The following is an 18,067-nucleotide window of genomic DNA, read 5'->3' on the forward strand; positions in this document are numbered from 1 at the left end:
TCTCTCTCTCTTTTCACCCCCTCTGTCTCTCTCTCTTTCTTTTCACCCCCCTCTGTCTCTCTCTCTCTCTTTTCACCCCCCCTGTCTCTCTCTCTCTTTTCACCCCCCCTCTGTCTCTCTCTCTCTTTTCACCCCCCTCTGTCTTTCTCTCTCTTTTCACCCCCTCTGTCTCTCTCTCTCTTTTCACCCCCCTCTGTCTCTCTCTCTCTTTTCACCCCCCTCTGTCTCTCTCTCTCTTTTCACCCCCTCTGTCTTTCTCTCTCTTTTCACCCCCCCTGTCTCTCTCTCTCTTTTCACCCCCCCTCTGTCTCTCTCTCTCTCTTTTCACCCCGTCTCTCTCTCTCTTTTCACCCCCCCCCCTCTGTCTCTCTATCTATTCTCCCCCCCCACTTCCATCCCCCCCACCCACCTGAGAGGAGTCAGGGGGCCGGCCGCATTGCACACTGCAGCCTCGCCAGTCCGGCAGCACTGTAATGCTGAGGGCTGAAGGGGGAGGGAGCATATCTCTACCATGCTCCCTCGCGGTTCCCACAATCCCCAGCACGGATGCTGCTGGGCATTGTGGGAACCGCGAGGGAGCATGGTAGAGAGACATGCTCCTCCCTCAGCCCTCAGCATTAGGTGTGCCGCCGGACCGGCGAGGCTGCAGCGTGCAATGCCGCCGCCTGCCGGCCGGCCCCCTCAAAGTGTGTGCCACCGGACCGGCCACCCGGTGGCACATATTTTGCCAGAGCAGCCCCCAGGTGCCGCGGCCCACCGGGAAATTTCCCGGTATCCCGGTGGGCCAGTCCGGCCCTGAATGTAGTATGTTTGTAGTGAGTGCAGAGTGTGTATAATGAATGTAGTGTGTTTGTAATAAGTGCAGATTGTGTATAATAAATGCAGTGTGTGTGTGCTGGATGAAGTGTGTGTGTGTGCTGGATGATGTGTGTGTGTGTGCTGGATGAAGTGTGTGTGTGCTGCATGATGTGTGTGTGTGTGTGTGTGCTGGATGATGTGTGTGTGTGTGTGTGTTGGATGATGTGAGTGTGTGTGTGTGTTGGATGATGTGTGTGTGTGTGTGTGTGTGTTGGATGATGTGTGTGTGTGTGTGTGTTGGATTGTGTGTGTGTGTGCTGGATGATGTGTGTGTGTGTGTGTGTGTGTGTTGGATGATGTGTGTGTGTGTGTGTGTGTGTTGGATGATGTGTGTGTTGGATGATGTGTGTGTGTGTTGGATTGTGTGTGTGCGTGTGTGTTGGATTATGTGTGTTGGATGATGTGTGTTGGATGATGTGTGTTGGATGATGTGTGTGTGTTGGATGATGTGTGTGTTGGATTGTGTGTGTGTGTGTTGGATGATGTGTGTGTGTGTGCTGGATGATGTGTGTGTGGGTGTGTGTGTGTGTTGGATGATGTGTGTGTGTTGGATTGTGTGTGTGTGTTGGATGATGTGTGTGTGTGTGTGTTGGATGATGTGTTTGTGTGTGCTGAATGATGTGTGTGTGTTGGATGATGTGTGTGTGTGTGCTGGATGATGTGTGTGTGTTGGATTGTGTGTGTGTGTGTGTGTGTTGGATGATGTGTGTGTGTGTTGGATGATGTGTGTGTGTGCTGGATGACGTGTGTGTGTTTTATTGTGTGTGTTGGATTGTGTGTGTGTGTGTTTGTGTTGGATGGTGTGTGTGGGTGTGCTGGATGATGGGGGGGAGCATTTTTAATTTTTAATGTTTTATTCCCCCCTCCCTGCTTCTTACCTTGTCAGGGAGGGGGAGATCGCCTGGTGGTCCGGTGGAGGGAGGCAGTCGCTGCACACAGGGGCCATCACACGCTGTGTTCCCTCTCCAGCTCTATCTCTCGCAAGACTCGCCTGTGCGGAGCGTTGCCATGGTAACCTGTGGCAACGCTCTGACAGCCGCGGGTCTCGTGAGAGTTAGAGCTGGAGAGGGAACACAGCGTGTGATGGCCCCTGTGTGCAGGTAGCAGGGCAGGTCCTGCAGGATCACTAGCGGGAACGGCGTTCCTGCTTTGGAAAAAGTGCAGGAACTCCGTTCCCATGCGTTCCCGCAGGACTTGAGCACTGGCTTCAATTTAATATTTTATTATAAACCTTTCACAAAGTGTTTTCAAAATATTACAATTTTAAAAAAATATCATAGATAAAAAATTTTTTCAAAAAATATCAAAATGTTAAAAAAAAATTCAAAACATTAAATCATATGAAAAGTTTATAAAAACATATTGTGACAGATCTATCTGTGCAGACTAAGATTGCTGGTTCATCTGTTTGCCTTTATTTCGTTTGATTTCCTGTCTGTATGCCCCTGTTCGTGTGTTTCTCTAACTACCGATTGAAACTACCGAACGGACGGCCACCCAGGAGAGGAGTGTGCTGCTGGTTAACCGCTTGGCCCCAATTAGAACATTGTGGTTAACCGCAGACCCCTCTCCATTCCATCCGTACGGGTGGTCATAGTTTGTATGCCGACCACGAGGCGGCGGCCATTTTGGAACACGAGAAGGATCAGCGGTGTTCGGCGAGGATTCTATGGAACTAAAAACGGACACTTTATCTACCGAACACCGCTGAAAACTACCGCCCGCCTTCTATTTCGTAGAGGCATACGAACACCGGTCCGTTCGAGAATTTGCAACGTACGTATGAACTTCGCCCAGATAGCCGTCCCATGGAGTCAATCGTATACCGAAAGACTTGTGAGAGACTTTGACTCCATGGCGATTGAACGGTGTACATTGGATCTGAGCGCTATTCGGTAGAAATGTGCACTCAGATCCAGGATATCTCGGGATAAGTTACACGAACCACATACATTCGGTATTTTCACATTTATGTATTTTAATGTATTTTTATTACTGTATTTAAAATGGCGATTTGCCTCTATCCCTGGAGATAATTAGGTTTCTTCCCAATTATCTCCAGGATAGAGAGGAGGGATTTATGTGTGTAAAGGGGACTGATTACACCTAAGCCACTGCGATTGGCTACTGTCCAATATGTGTTACAGTCTTCCATCTGGTCCCCTAGGGGAGTGTCCACCAGGTGGGAGACCTGCATAAATACCGGGCAGGTAGCCCCCATTAAACAGAATCCTGTTTTACCCTCAAGACGGAGCTTGGTCTCGTTTGTGGGGGGAATTATTACTTGGAAAGCGCATTTCGTTTATTTTAGCAGTGGAAGGAGTTCGGCTGATTTTATGTTCGTGAGTTACCGCATTCCCTTACTCGGTTCGGGAGTTTGGTGGTCGGCTGTGTAAAGCCTGCATTTCTACAAAAAGGGATTATCGGCTAAACGGCGGTTTCATCTATTTAAGTGGTGAGTGTCTTAACAAATATAAAATCAAGGCCTATGCTGGACGCTAGTGTTTAATTTGTGGACCAACAAAGAGCTTATCTTTGTTGCTTAGCTGCTCAGAATTTCCTCCTTATCCAATTCAAGGACACGGCACATTCAAGTTTAACCCATTAAGAATGCATGACAGAATTTTTTCATCATGGTTGTCCTACCCCTAAGGACCCATGATAGAATAATTACATTATGTGACATTTTACCAGCAGTGGCCATTGCCCTGCTGTTTACTGATCTACCCTATGTGTCACCCGATATCTGAAACTCTCCTCTGTCAGCTGGGGCAACAGTTGAAGATTATATTAGCTTTAGTATACTAATAATCTTAATTTTAGTAATGACAGGAGGCTTCAGAATTTGCATAATCTCTCACATAGAAAAAAAAGAACCAAGAGTACCAAGGCTGTACATGTGATATAATGACCTAATCACTTCCTCTTTCAGAAAGCGACATCAAGCAGAAGCAAACATCTAAGAAACAATAACAATAACTCGTAAATCCAACATCCGAAGGAGTAAACTTCCCGTGAATTCCACACAAACAACCAAAATGTCTTCAGGGACGAATCAAACTGAAAAGAGAATGTGTGATAGGGTTAGACACTGTGGCAGGGTCAGAGAGGCTTTCTATGTAAGTAACAGATTGGAGCGCTCTCTATTCCCAGCATGATAGGGTTCATAGGCGTGCGCACAGGGTGTGTGCCTCCATGGTCACAGGCAGGGAGTAGGCAGGAGAGGACCCGGGGAGCTCTTGCCAGCAGCTCCGCAGGGTTCCTCTCGTGAGGTCAGATCTTGCGACAGTGTACTTTATCCCTGCAGGCTAGAGTTCACTCACACTAGGACCACCAGGGATCAGGGATGCATGAGGGCTCCTCATCACCCCCCCCCCCTCCCTCTCACAATCACCCCCGCTCCCTCTTCTCATCACCCCCCCTCCCTCTCCCCCTCCCCTCCCTCTCACAATCATCCCCCCTCCCTCTCACAATCACCCCCTCCCTCTCACAATCACCCCCCTCCCTCTCCTCATCACCCCCTTCCTCTCACAATCACCCCCTCCCTATCCTCATCACCACCCCTCCCTCTCACAACCACCCCCTCCCTCTCATCCTCACTCCCCTCCCTGAGCTCCCTCTCACTTCACCGGGAGGTGATTGTGAGAGGGAGGAGGGGGATGAGGAGAGGGAGGGGGGATGATTGTGAGAGGGAGGGGAGGGGGAGAGGGAGGGAGGGTGATGAGAAGAGGGAGCGGGGGTGATTGTGAGAGGGAGGGGGAGTGATGAGGAGAGGGAGGGGGGTGATTGTGAGAGGGAGGGGGGGTTGATGAGGAGCCCTCATGCATCCCTGATCCCTGGTGGTCCTAGTGTGAGTGAACTCTAGCCTGTGAACACCATCACCCACCCTCCTCCCTCTCACAATCACCCACCCTCCCTCTCCTCATCACCCCCCTCCCTCTGACAATCACCCCCTCCCTCTCATCCTCACCCCCCTCCTGAGCTCCCTCTCACTTCACCCCCCCCCCCACCATCACCCCTTCCCTCACACCATTATCCACTATACAAGCACACACACTGCATTCACTATACAAACACACACAGACACACACTTATACATGTATGTCTGTGTATCTGTATGTGTGTTGGTATATGTGTATCTGTATGTGTCAGTGTGTGTCTGTGTATCTGTTTGTGTGTCTGTGTTTGTATCAATGTGTCTGTATGTGTGTGTCTCTATCTGTATGTGTGTATGTGCCTGTGTCTCTCTCTGTGTCTGTATGTGTGTGTGTTTTATCTATATGTGTGTATCTGTGTCTATCTGCATGGGCAAGTGTTTTTCTGTGTATGACTGTTTTTATGTAACTGCATGTGTGTACCTATGTGTCTGTGTATGTGTGCCAGTGTGTGTATATGTATGAATGTATATCTGCATACATCTCAGCATTTCGCCTACACTACACACAAATACAACCCTGCATCCAAATGTCAACCCTACATAAAAGCACACCACCATATTCAAAAACCACAGTACAGAAAAATGCACTCCTGCATTCAAATGCCAATATGTGCAAACACACCCGTACATTCACTCACAAATACTCCATACAAAAACATGCTTACATTCAAACACACAAACAGTGCTTGGTGCTAAATACATACAAATAAAAACACTGCTTAGTGCTAAAGACATAAAATTGTAAACATTTTTTACATTTCTAAGGGGAGAGGGGTGGGGGGGGGGAGGGTGCCAAACATAGGATCCGCCCCGGGTGCCAAATGCTCCAGGTATGCCCCTGAGTGTGTATATGCTGATTTGAAGTGCAAACATATTAAAGTGCTTAGTGATAAAATGTGTATGGACCATATTGCATATCCAAAGTGGTGGATTAGCTGGCCAGTTGGATAGTTAGGAATACTGCTGTTTAGTAATTCTCCAAGTTTGAGTACAATTTATTTTCTTTTTGTTTTATTTATTTTTGTGAAGCACAGCATTATATAACTTGTCTAAAGTGCAAATAAACTGCAGTGCTATTTTATCCTAAAACTTGCATTTGAAGTTTATTCTCAAGAGCATGGTCATCCTGCCACAACACAGTCATGAACGTCGAAGTCCAAGTAATACTTGAACATACAGAGTAGAGAGGAAAAGAAGAGAAAATGAAGCCAAATATTCACTATTACCTCCGTATGGGGGCTAAACCCTGGGATAAAGTATACTGAAAGAAAAGAAAAGTGGAGGCAGTAGTAAAAAATATATATATATAAAGAAAGTGGAATACCCTAAGAAAGTGGTCTATAATTCTTTAAAACATCACTTTTAATAGTTAATGATAAAAAGTCCCAAACTACGTACTAAATCATACTGCAAACTAAACAAACACACACACAAAAATAAATAAAAGCAATAGTCAGTGATAAATATCCAATAGTCAGTCATAAGTTCAGACTGAAATGATTTGTTGCTGAACTGTGGTCCAGGTTGTCCAACAGTGTCTTTGCTGGGCAAATGAATATTGGATATCTTGAACTGAGAAACAATCCTCTGAGTCTTTGTGAAGGTTCAGTTAAATAGAGTACAAAAGTTATATATGTATACATAGCCTAAGTGGATTATAATAGCCCACAGGGATAATATTAAGGATATATTGTAGTCTATGGGGCAATTAACCACAGAACACATTCCAGGAGTTTGTAACGTGTTTTATACATTTGTAACAATAGCAAAATGTAGTGTAGAGTTACTGAAATTGTAGATTATGCTATCTTTAGTGTACCTATAATCTTAATTTTATTAATGACAGGAGGCGAGTATTTCCCACCCGTTCTTATCCCTCCCTTGTAAAATTAAGATTATAGGTACACTAAAGCTAGCATAATCTACAATTTTATAACATGACAGTTGGCTTCGTATTTGCTGTTTTAACTCTCAGCCAAAAATCCAACGCTGTTTGTTTCACTGGTACCTATTCAATGAGATATAAGAGCAATCCTAAATGGAGCTTCCAACTGCGAGAAGTGTCAGTAGACGGATCAATGAAGATGCCAACTGTCGAGGCACCCAAAAATACTGAAAAAATAAATAAAAAAACACCATCCGCTGGTAGATCCCTTGTAGCTCCGTGGTCCATGAGCTGCCAAGCTGGCCTATTAGCCATTTTCCTTAAGGCGTAAATACCTAAGGTCATTTGCAGACTTAGGGCCGCGAGAAGAAAACTGCCACCAGGTCTCGACTCTTGATGTGGAAGATGTCTCAACCGGTCATGCCAGGGTCATCCGGTGATGTGGCCTTGCAGGCAAAGTCTACTTAGTCTACCACCTTTTCGTTCCTTCACGACCTACCCGGTGAGTTGTCTCATCCGAGAATGGATTTATTATGCAGACAAGGGTGCGGTCAAGACTAGACGTATCCTAAGTGATTCCAGTAATCCAAATGGACTGTGTAACCAGTGATTGCGGAAGAGAAGGAACTCCCAAAGGACGTCCAATCAGGGTCCCAAACTGAACTTGTGTAGGGCAACTACCCTGAGATTGTGAATCCTGGGAATATCCAAAGGAGGGGAACGTAAACAGGAGTTGAGTTTTCCATCCAGATATATCGTTGAAGAGTCATAAGATGTCCGGATCCAATGGTAATTGGGACCTGTAACCAAGAAGAGTCCTTACGTGCTGTAGTGAGAAAGTGAAATAATCCGATTACTCGTTTGTATGATCCTGGTCCATGCCTGACCCATCAAAATTTGTGTAGGAGCTCCTGGTCTGCACGGCACCTACAAGATAGGGTATAATATAGTGAGACCCTAGGTCCCTGTACCCCTGACTGTCCGGGCACGTATCTCCAAGAGTAGGCTCTAGGTCAAGGGACCCATGAATGTGAATTCAAGAACCGAAGTCAAGGCATCTCTGTAGAGGAATACCTCCTTCTTAGCCTGGAGTCCCACGAACTCATAGCGTTCTCTAATACACAGACAAGACCTAAAGTCCCCTCACTCATGACAGGTGACTCCAGGGATCAGATATAACGAAAAAATAAGGATCTAGCTTCAATCGTCCGAAGCAGGTGTTGTCCAGTTTGAGAACGTCGGCAGCCCTATCCGAGCCTGCAACACATCCTGAGCAGTGCTCCAGCAGTAGGTTGTGTTCCGACTAGTGATGTCCGTGTAGGAGCCGGGGACACACAGGGTTCCTCCATAGAGTCCAAGTAGGTCTCCTTGATGGTAGTTGAATAGGTGGATAAGCAAGAACCCAAAAACCAAGACGGTTCCGTGATGGATTTATAGTACAATCCGAATCATGTTCTCCCGATATGTTCTCAGAGGAATAGAGGCAGTCCTATCATCTTATCCCAAGATTGTTAATGACCAAGGAAACCAAGTCGACCAAGGATTCCGGTCTTTCCATGCGATCCCTGTGTACGGTGCACCTGCTAGTCTTGTTACCCGAGCACGGCAGTGCACGTTTGCTCTATGAAGGCCTCAGGATCTCATGTCGCCTTGACATGGGAAAACTGTCTGCGCAGTTTGTTCGTAATGGTCTGCATAACCTAAACAATAGTAGATAAATTAACATAAACAGTGATAGCCTGAAGTATAGGTAACTAAGAAAATCCCACGATATTATTATTACAATACTGCATTTAGGAATAAAATCCCACAAAGATTATTATTACAATACTGCATGTAGTAATAAAATCCCACAAAGATTATTATTACAATACTGCATGTAGTAATAAAATCCCACAAAGATTATTATTACAATACTGCATGTAGGAATAAAATCCCACAAGGTTAAAATAAAATACTGAAAATATAGACTGAATCCCACAAGGTTAAAATATACAATACAGCCTATATATAGCAATACAATCTCACAAGGACAATATAAAATACTGAGGATAGAAGCAATAAAACCCAAAGCCACCAATAAGAGCAGGAGCAGTGTTACACTGACCTGTACTGATGTGGAGCAGCAAAGAAAGAGGAAATGAGGCATTGGGAGGGGAGTTTTATAGTACCTAACTTTTTTCTGATTGGTTGTTTGTTCTGTGCTGCTGTGGAGTTCTAGTAAAGAGAGACTTAAGCAAATACGAAGCCTCCTGTCATGTTATAAAATTGTAAGCGGTCCCTGCTCAGCTTCCCGCGGTGATGCCGGGAGCCGGAATATGACGTCACTCCGGCTCCCGGCATCACTGCTGCGCGCACAGGGAACTGAGCAGGGAGAGTTTAAAATCAATGACCACCCCCCTGCCTACCTGAATGTACACCTGCCCAGCAGCCCCACTAGACATGAGGTAAAAGGGAGACCGGTTGCCTCCTCCCCCTGGAACTCACTCTGCCGCTGGGGAGTAAGGACAATACTTTTGGCTCCCTGGAACTCACACTGCCGCTGGGGAGGAAGGACGGCACCTTCGGCTCCCTGGAACTCATACTGCCGCTGGAGAGGAAGGGCGACACCCTCTGCTCTCTGGGACTCACACTGCCGCTGGGGAGGAAGGACGACACCTTCTGCTCTCTGGGACTCACACTGCCGCTGGGGAGGAAGGATGACACCTTCAGCTCCCTTGAACTCACACTGCCGCTGGAGAGGAAGGACGACACCTTCTGCTCTCTGGGACTCACACTGCCGCTGGGGAGGAAGGACGGCACCTTCGGCTCCTTGGAACTCACACTGCCGCTGGAGAGGAAGGACGACACCTTCTGCTCTCTGGGGTACACACTGCCGCTGGGGAGGAAGGATGGCACCTTCGGCTCCCTGGAACTCACGCTGCCACTGGGGAGGAAGGACAGCACCTTCGGCTCCCTGAAACTCACATTGCCGCTGGAGAGGAAGGACGACACCTTCTGCTCTCTGGGACTCACACTGCCGCTGGAGAGGAAGGACGACACCTTCTGCTCTCTGGGACTCACACTGCCGATGGGGAGGAAGGACGACACCTTTAGCTCCCTGGAACTCACACTGCCGCTGGAGAGGAAGGACCTTCTGCTCTCTGGGACTCACACTGCCACTGGGGAGGAAGGATGGCACCTTTGGCTCCATGGAACTCACACTGCCACTGGAGAGGAAGGACGACACCTTCTGCTCTCTGGGGTACACACTGCGGCTGGGGAGGAAGGATGGCACCTTCGGCTCCCTGTGATGCTGGTTGCTGCAGACACGAGGGACCGCGGTACTGGAACTTGAATTTCAGGTTCCGGTTTCCGGCGGGACTGAAAGGAAGTGCGCACTCAGCTTGTGCACACTTCCTTTCAGTCCCGCCGGAAACCGGAACCTGAAATTCAAGTTCCAGTACCGCGGTGCGCCCTGTGCTGCCGGCCAACGCTACAAGACAGGTAAGTAAAGCTTCATATTCGCTCCATAAGACGCACAGACATTTCCCCTCACTTTTGAGGGGAAAAAAAGTGCGTCTTATGGAGCGAAAAATACGGTACATATTCACAATCAATCCATTCAGGGGAACAACATATAAAAAAATGACACGAATCAGACCAGTGGTTTAAAAGTTAAGGGAAAGTCCTTTGTTACCAAATGAAGCATGGCTTTTCTTCCCAAAACAAGTTCCAAAGAGTCTCTATCCTGGAGATAATTGGGAAGTAATCCAATTATCTCCAAGGACAGAGGCAAAACTCCATTAGCCACATGGCAGACAAAGGACAATAAAAGACGTAAAAATACATACTGTTACATTTATCACATAGACCTTACACATTTACAATTTACCTAACACATAATAGCATACATAATATTGAAGACAGCCTGAATGCAATCTGGTACACGGTCTTAAAGGGACATTGTTCCTAAAAGTCATAATATGTCCACGGATGGTTTTTAAAGGGCCAGCAGCAGCACCATACAAATCACATATGCCCAAATGTTGCACCTGAAAGCCCAAATCTCCCAGGGACCATAGTCAACAGGTAAGAGGCTGGCAACCAGGCTCCTCCAACAGCTAGGGGTAAAGGGCAGCTTGTCACCAATAAACCCAGTGACAAAAGGCATTTCGTCACAGACGCCTTCTCGTTTTCTCCTGAACGTGTCACTCTTCGGGTGTCTCGACGTACAAGACGGACTCAACCTTGGTTTTACCCATTTTTTCCATCAGAACCCAACTTTACGTGGTCCAGACACTGCACACCTACATACGGATACGGCCATGGCCACGCTATTATTACCTCTTCCCGACAATTATTGGTGTCCTACGTTAAGCCGCATGGGCAAATCTCGGTTACCACCTTGACCCGCTGGGTACGATGGCTTTTATCTCTTGCCGGGGTTAACCCTTCCTTCGGCACGCACTCGGTTCGGGGTGCGGCGGCATCTTCTGCCTTCACAGCGGGGGCCTCCTTATCAGATATATTGCTCTCAGCAGACTGGTGACGAGAACCCACCTTTCAGTCGTTTTACTCTCGCCTGTCCTCCATTGCCACTTTCTCTCTATTACCTTAGCTTTAAAAATGCAAAATTTTAAGCTTCCTGTCATGTGATAAAATTGAAGATTATGTTGCTTTTAGTATACTATTAATCTTAATTTTACTAATGACAGGAGGCGAGTATTTTCCCGTCCTATTGAATTTCCCTCCCATTCAGGTGATTTTGCATCTCCAGCTAGGTTATGTATGTTATCAATATAGTACTGGTCATTTTCTTATTACTACGAAATTGACTCTGTTTTTCACTGTAGAAAGTATAAAGTTGGGGTTGTTTTTCATATATAGTTGATATATGTAAAGATATTCTATGATAGGTAGCTACATTATGGTACGTATGTTAAATTTTAATGATCACAATAGATTGTGATAGTACCGAATTATTGCGCACCTTTATGTGAGGGTTACTCATATTGTTCAGGTTTACATTTCATATCACTAAAACGCTCTCAATCTCTTTCAGCTTAAAAGACACAAAGAGATCTTCTACATCAAGCGTACAAGGATATTCGTTGTTCCCAGTTTTGAATTAATCCAACCGTTCTTCCTCGTCCCTGGTTATTCCGTATGGTTCTTCAGTTGATCGTGTGACTTGTGATGTCGCCGTTATCAAGAGGAAGTGACTCAGTTGAAGGCATATCTTATACTCTCTCCCTGCCTCTGATTGGTTCCTTTTTTTCTCTATATGTCTTTGATGCGATGGAGTAGTAAAGGAAGATTATGCAAAATATTCGCCTCCTGTCATTATTAAAATTAAGATTATTAGTACACTAAAGCTAGCATAATCTTCAATTTCGGCTTTCTTCTTGGTGCCCACTAGTAGGCTAGTCTGTCTGTATTTCCAGTTCTTTAAACTACCAAACCCATAATCCTTTGGGTTATTGGTTACGTTTGTGTGATAATTCCTAGATTTTACTAGTAACATGACGTAAAGTCATGATTTTATTAAAGACACGGAGGCGAGTATTATGCATATCTCTTTCTTTATTTCCTCAGCAGCAAAGATAGAGGAATATAAATATTATCAAAAATGAAAGAAAAAACTGTACAGGCATAACGAGTAGCCAATCACATAACAGAGGAAGTAGCTATATAAGTCCTGTGTCTCCCACAATCCCCCTCTTTCTTGCGCAACCGAAGACCAGGTAAGATAAACGATGTCCCACTTGATCCAAGCAGGAAACGGGAAACAAAACGAGAACTTCAAGCTAAAAAAGATAGAAAAATATGGTAATTTCCAAACTCAAACTGTAGACTTACCAAACATAAGCGTGAGGGATCTACATGAAACATGATGCTGAAATAGAATATATACATGATTAGAAATCAATATAAAACTGTCAAATCATCTAAGCATGATAAAAACTACACAGTACAAAAAATATGAACTCAATACAGACCCAATTGCCCACGTACTTGTATTGCATCGAAGCATCTCCAATCCCAAATCCACACCGGGAGGGTGGGAGGGAATAATACTCGCCTCCGTGTCTTTAATAAAATCATGACTTTACGTCATGTTACTAGTAAAATCTAGGAATTTTATTAAAGACACGGAGGCTCCTATTATGCAAGTTTAAAGCTGTGCTATCACCTGAGATGCGACGTGTTCAATTGGTCTGAAATAGAAGTCTCTGAAGGTCGACTCTCGGGACCAGTCCGCTGCGCGCATGATGTCCTCCAGGCGGCAACCAACTGTGGATGCCTTCGAAGCCATAGCACCCCTTACAGAATGAGGCGTAAAGACAGATGTGTCTATACCCGCTAGGGATAAAAGCCAACGAATCCAACGCGCCAGCGTCGGAGTCGATACTGGGCGATGAGGAGCCTTAAACGAAATGAATAAGGGATGGCGTTCAGATGAGCGCACCGTACGTGTAGCCTCTAGATAGGCTTTCAAACAATCCACCGGGCAGAGCGCCGGACACAACGGGAATCTAGGATATACGAAGGATTTGGACGCCGACTTAGTTCTCCTAGATATGGTGAAAGTAACGCCATCCGGCGTAAACACAAAGGCACCCCAGTCAAGAGCCCTAACATCGGAGACTCTCTTACAAGAGACCAGGCAAAACAGCATAACCATCTTGGAGGATAGTTGTTTAAGAGTCAAGTCCTGGTTAGGGTACCAATCCGACAGGAACCGCAACACAATGTTGACGTCCCAAAATGTCGAAAACCGCGACCTAGGCGGACGGACGAAGCGAATACCCTTGAGAAGACGGCATACAAAAGGATGTTTGCCGATGGGTACACCTTCCAAACCACCATGACCGGCCGAAATGGCCGATCGAAAAACATTGATAGTCCTGTACGCCTTGCCTGAGTCGAACAGGGCTGTAAGAAACCCCAGGATCAAATGGAGAGGGGCAGATATGGGATCCACTGCCCGTTCCATGCACCAATCAGACCAAGACTTCCATGCAGCTCGGTAAGCTGATCGTGTGCCCGGAGCCCAGGCGTTATCGAGGAGCAAGAGAGTCGACTGTGGAACGTCAGGGACAAGCCAGCGTCCCCTGAAAGGAACCATGCTACTAGGGGCAACTGGTGCTGGAGCACCAATTCGTGCGAGTTCCCATCCGGATCCAGAAGGAGGTCCTGGAAGATCGGCAACAGACGAGGGAAGTCTATGGACAACTCCATCAGACGAGGGAACCACGGACGTGATCTCCACAGAGGGGTGATCAGGGTCAGACAACAGTCGTGACGAACCAGCTTCGAGGTCGTACGAGCGATCATGTTGAATGGGGGAAAGGCATACAGGTGGCCTGGAGGCCATTCTTGAAGAAAGGCATCCGTCGCCACTGCCGCCGGGTCCGGTCTCCAACTGTAAAACCTCGGTAACTGAGTGTTCAGTCGAGATGCGAACAGGTCCATCTCGAACCGACCCCACAGCCTGTTTAAGCTTTGGAAGACCGAGGCGTGCAAATGCCAGTCTCCCGAGTCTCTCAAATGTCTGGAGTTCCAATCCGCACCTGAATTGTCCAGACCCGGAATATGTTCCGCCGTCACCGAGACGTTGTTTAGGAGGCAGAATTGCCAAAAGTCCTTCGCCAGCAGAGCCAACATTTTGGACTTGGTTCCGCCCAAGTGATTTATGTATCGGACTGCCGATACGTTGTCCAATTTGAGGAGAACACAACAGTTCGCCTTTCCAGGGGTAAGGCTGCGAATCGCAAAGGCCCCCGCCAGGAGTTCTAGGCAGTTGATGTGTAACGACTTCTCTGCGTCGGACCATCTGCCCCCCGTGGAAATGTCGCCACAACGAGCCCCCCAGCCGTGCAAGCTGGCATCTGATTCTATGACCACGTCCGGAACGGAACCGAAAATTGCTTTTCCGTTCCAGGCTTCCATGTGTGCCAACCACCATACCAGCTCGTCTCTGGACTCCTCGTCCAAACAAAGTCGGGATTCGTACGATCGACCCGAACGTAGGTGTGACCCCTTGAGCCGCTGGAGAGCCCGGCAATGTAAGGGGCCTGGGAATATCGCCTGAATGGAGGAGGCCAGCAAGCCGATGATCCTCGCCAACTGCCGGACTGACAGGTCCGAAGCGCGAAGAGCTCGACGGAGCTCCTTCTGGATGGCTTTTATTTTGGATTCTGGCAAGTACAGGAACTGCCGTACGGAATCCACCTGGAACCCCAAAAACTCCATAGACTGGGCGGGTGTCAGGACCGACTTGTCCCAGTTTATCAGAAAACCTAGGTTCTGTAAGAGGTTGATCGTCCAATCTAAATGCAACTTCAGGCATTCCAACGACTGGGACATGATTAGGATGTCGTCCAGGTAAATAATTAGTCGAACCCCTCGGGTACGGAGGAACGACACCACCGGTTTCATAACCTTGGTGAAACACCAGGGAGCCGAGGAGAGGCCGAACGGAAGGCATGTAAAACGCCAACGCCGTCCGTGCCAGGTGAAGTGCAAGTAGTCCCTGGATTCTATCGCTATTGGAACCGTGAAGTACGCATCCTTCAGGTCCAATTTGGCCATCCAATCCGACTGTCTCAGAAGGTCTCTGAGACAATGGATGCCTTCCATCTGGAAATGTTGGTAGCGTAGGAAGGCGTTGAGAGGGCGAAGGTTTATCACTGGGCGGACACCGCCCCCTTTCTTGGGTACAAGGAAGAGATTGCTCGTAAAGCCTGGAGTGGCGAATGGCAATTCTTCGATGGCGCCCTTTGAGAACATCTCCGCGACTTCCGCGGAGATCATCGCGTCCTGCTCCTGTGGGAGGGACAATTCCCTGGGGGTATACGTTTGGACAGGTAGGGAAACAAAATCTAGTTGGTAACCCTTTACGCATTGCAGAACCCAAGCATCTGAGGTAATAACTGCCCACCTTGGGTAAAATAAGGCTAGCCTCCCCGCCACCCGAACCTGATCGAGAAGGGAAGAAGGGGTACTCACCATAAGGGCGTCTGCCCGACGACCCACCACGGGGGTATCTAGAGCCCCACGATCTCCCTCTAGCCGGGAAGAAAGGAGGCGTTTTCGGGTCCTGGAACCCTCGAGAGGGGAAAAAGGAACCTCTGCTGGCACGGAATGAGCCTCGGAAACCACGGCCGGGAGGACGGTTCCTGCTACGCCCGGCCCCACCGAAAACCTTGGGCGCGAAGACGCGCTTCATATTAGCTTGCGCCTTGTCAATAGCCGTAAAGGTTTTTACATAGGACCCCATGTCCTTTACAAAGGATGTGCCGAACAACATCCCCTCATCGGCTGAGTCAGGTTCAGCTACGGTCATAGCAGCCAGCTTAGGGTCTATCTTCAAAAGAATAGCCTTGCGTCTCTCGGAAGACATAGCTGTGTTGGCATTCCCCACAAGGCATATAGCTCGCTGGACCCACCCGATGGCCACATCCATATCGAGAGCTGAGTCGCCATTACGGGCTGCCTCAAGGAGCTCGTACAGCTTAGACAGGGGGCCCAGCGTATCCAGAATTTTATCCTGGCACCCTTTCAGGGAGTGATCAAGACCCTTTTTGGGCTTCCACCCAGACTTAAGAAATTGGGCAATTTGAGGGTCCACGTCAGGGGTTTTACAGGCAGCGCCAGGGAGGGAAGGTCGTGGGCATTCGGCACGCAATTTATTGCGGCCTTCCTTTGACAGAGGCGTGCGAATCCTCTTAGCCACATACTGGGCGATATGGTCCGGAGGGACCCATTCGGCAGACCGCGGGTGACGCAGGTCGTCCGGGTCAAACAGGGGGTTCCCCTGTGGGTCTAAAAGCCCTTTTTCATTATCCCCAGCGGGGTCTGGCACTTTTCTACGGGGAACGGCAGAGGACCCAGAAGGGGTTACACCCGTAAGGGGTTGATCCTCGCCAGACTCGTCCTCCCCATAGGAGTCATATTCCATAACATCGGAATCATTGTCCACACTCCGGTCGGTATCCGACCCATCATCCAGGGCTCTAGCCCGTTTCCACAATCTAGCCTTTTTAGCCCGGCCAGGGGCTCTTGTGCGCGTGGGATGCGCGCTATCTGCGACCGCCAGAGGCGTGTCAATCATGACAGGCAAAGCCTGCATCGAGGAGTGGGACCCGATATGTCTAGCCTTTGCCTTCGCCTTACGGGCACCCGGCACAGTTAGGGCAGGGGAGGGGGACCCCACACCCAGGGGGTTAGGGGCAGCCATAGAAGGCAAGAGCACAGACTGAAGGGACTGGGCAAAAGAGGATGAGACAGTCCCCATAGCGGAGGCAATAGCCTTCTCGAGGGAGGAAGCCATAGTAGCTTCTAACAGGGCCTGGAGCTCCTGAGAGGCCATAGCGCCCTCAGGATTATCTACTGGAAAATCCCCAGAGGGGACGGTAGGCCCATCCTTGCTATCCTGCATAATGAATACTAGAAATGGGTTGATTAACCCAGCAGAACAGAGAAAAGCTAAACCTGATCGTTGGTGTAGTAAGGGGACCCGTAGTAAAGGGATCGACCGCACGGCACAGCAGGGTGAAACGAATGATCGCCCAAAATGGCCGCCGCACGTGTCAGGGTGTGCCCGTGGACCGGCTCCAGGCGGGGGAAGGGGCGCGTGCACCCACCCGCGTGGGTAGCCCGCGAGAGGGGAAAACGAGCACACTCAGTCGCGTCCACAGAGGAAGGGGGCACGCGGCTGAGATAGCGCCGAGAAGCGGCAACAGGGGCGGTATGAGGGAAAACAGCCCGCGGCGGCGGGCAAAGCCCCTAGGGTAAACCCCCAAATACACCAACGATGTAGGTACTAGATAGTAATCAACAATAAATAAAAACGACAATAATGAAACAAGCATAAGTAAAACATGAATCACAAGTAAACAAAATGCAATGAGTAGGAGAGCTCAAGTAAAATACTTAGCTGTCTGAGGAAGCAGCAAAGAAAGAGGGGGATTGTGGGAGACACAGGACTTATATAGCTACTTCCTCTGTTATGTGATTGGCTACTCGTTATGCCTGTACAGTTTTTTCTTTCATTTTTGATAATATTTATATTCCTCTATCTTTGCTGCTGAGGAAATAAAGAAAGAGATATGCATAATAGGAGCCTCCGTGTCTTTAATAAAATTGGCGTTCTTTGCAGGGTTTTATCTACTATATAGTTACTCATAAAAAATAAGGAATAAAATACAAACAAGGTTTATTTCTTCAATAGACAATAGAAAAATAGGTGCGCAGAATGAATATGTAGCTCATACAGTATAATGTGCAAAGCATGCAATTAAATACACAAATGCAGGTGTATATGCCTATTAGGGAAACACCACGTATATATTTAACTGTGCAAATTAGTATACACCAACACAAAGAAAAAATATATACTT

Source organism: Pelobates fuscus, chromosome 1 (assembly GCF_036172605.1).
Source record: "Pelobates fuscus isolate aPelFus1 chromosome 1, aPelFus1.pri, whole genome shotgun sequence".
Classification (NCBI taxonomy): Eukaryota; Metazoa; Chordata; class Amphibia; order Anura; family Pelobatidae; genus Pelobates; species Pelobates fuscus.